The sequence below is a fragment of the Solanum tuberosum genome, unplaced genomic scaffold (assembly GCF_000226075.1).
Source record: "Solanum tuberosum cultivar DM 1-3 516 R44 unplaced genomic scaffold, SolTub_3.0 scf00007, whole genome shotgun sequence".
Taxonomy (NCBI): domain Eukaryota; kingdom Viridiplantae; phylum Streptophyta; class Magnoliopsida; order Solanales; family Solanaceae; genus Solanum; species Solanum tuberosum.
The window spans coordinates 419,478-421,792 of record NW_006238933.1 but is presented as its reverse complement, the minus strand read 5'-3'; positions in this window follow the sequence as shown (position 1 = coordinate 421,792).

Sequence of the window (2,315 nt, the reverse complement as noted above, 5' to 3'; positions counted from 1 at the left end):
GTATGTATGTATATGTAATTTTAATTAATAAAATCAACCTCAAAAGGTGAGTTTATATTAAAATAAATTAATAAATACCGACCTAAAGAGGTCGGTATAATTAAATAATTATTTTATTTAAATAATATCAACTTCACGATGTCGGTATGTTGACACCCAATTTTGACCGACCTATAACCCTTTCGGAAGTGCTATTCGGTTAAATACGTATTTTTTAAAAATATTCCAAGTTTAAATTTTTAATCGATTTTGTCTAAAAATTATATATTTTAGTATGCATGCTTTATAAAATTATCGTAAATATTATTAAAATTATAAGTAAAACTCGAAATAATTATTTTATTCAAATGTTTTAAAATTTAAGTGATTTTTGTTATATAAAATGTTATAATATTTGTAGTATTTTAATTGGATAGCATTTCTTTAATTTTTCTCGAAATCATTTAATTTTTAGCTCATTCTGATCTAATTCCTTTCAGTTCTAGCTTTTTCCTTGTCCAACTCATTGCAATTCTAGCCACCTCAATCCAATTTCGTTTTTTCAATTATAGCCTCTTAAATCAATTTTAGTTGCAATTTTAGCCATTCATTCATTGCAATTATAACCCTTTTGTCCAAATCTTGAAACATTAGTTTAAATCTGAACCGTCCATCCCTTAAGTGAATCCTTGATCAAATCCTATCCGCTCATCTTAATTAATCCAATGGCTCAGATTAAATCTACTTAACCTTCCTATTTTTGGCCTAAAAAATGACCAAACCCTTTTTTGAAAACTCATTCTTTTCTTCTCTAGCAGCGCCGCAGCCCCCTCCATCAGTGAGAACCGGCGAGAGCTCCACCATCGCCGGTGAGCTCTCCCTCTCGCCCCTCCCGTCGCCCTCCTCCCTTCGCTTTCCTCTTCTCATCTCTTCTCTCCTTGCTCCCTCCCGTCTCTTCTCTCCGGTGAGAATGGCAAGACAAATCGCCGCCTCCCTCTTGTCTCTCCAATCAGCGAAAGCTCGCTGCTCTCTCTCTCCCTTAACTGCTCCGGCCAGCGAGCTCCAAGCAATCACCATCAGCAGTCGGCGAGGAAAGCATCAGCATCTCCGGCCAACAGCAACCAGTGCGAGAGACAGCTCCGACGAGCTACCGACGAAACATCAGCGCACCAGCAGCAACGACAACAACGTACCAGCGAGATCCTCGCATCTCCATTCCTCTCATCCCCTACGAAATTCGAGTATGGGTGGCAACGGGATCGGAACCAGGACTACCAGATCGGGATGGCCATAACGGGCCGGAACCGTACCGGAATCGGGACGAACTGGAACCGGTAATTCCGGGAAAAAATATCAAGACCCGTCCCGGACCGGACTGGAAACCGGGTCCCAACGGCTATATTTAAATTTTTTTTTTATTAAAATTAAAAAATTAGGAACATTACTCAAAAAATATTAAAACTTTTATAATTTTAAAGTTAAAAATTTATACTTTTAAAGTTTTAAATACAAACTTTCAAACTTTAAAAGTATATAAGTTTAAATTTTACACTTAAAACTTTGAAAATTTAAATTCAAACTTTAAAATTATAAAACTATAAAAGTTTAAATTTCACACTTAAAAGTTTGAAAAGTTAAATTCAAACTTTAAAACTATAAAAGTATAAATTTCACCCTTTAAAAGTTTGAAAATTTAAAAGTCAAACTTTAAAACTATAAAAGTTTAAATTTCACCCTTTAAAAGTTTGAAAATTTAAATTCAAACTTTAAAACTATAAAAGTTTAAATTTCACACTTTAAAAGTTTGAAAATTTAAATTCAAACTTTAAAACTATAAAAGTTTAAATTTCACACTTTAAAAGTTTGAAAATTTAAATTCAAACTTTAAAACTATAAAAGTTTAAATTTCACACTTTAAAAGTTTGAAAATTTAAATTCAAACTTTAAAACTATAAAAGTTTAAATTTCACACTTTAAAAGTTTGAAAATTTAAATTCAAACTTTAAAACTATAAAAGTTTAAATTTCACACTTTAAAAGTTTGAAAATTTAAATTCAAACTTTAAAACTATAAAAGTTTAAATTTCACACTTTAAAAGTTTGAAAATTTAAATTCAAACTTTAAAACTATAAAAGTTTAAATTTCACACTTTAAAAGTTTGAAAATTTAAATTCAAACTTTAAAACTATAAAAGTTTAAATTTCACACTTTAAAAGTTTGAAAATTTAAATTCAAACTTTAAAACTATAAAAGTTTAAATTTCACACTTTAAAAGTTTGAAAATTTAAATTCAAACTTTAAAACTATAAAAGTTTAAATTTCACACTTTAAAAGTT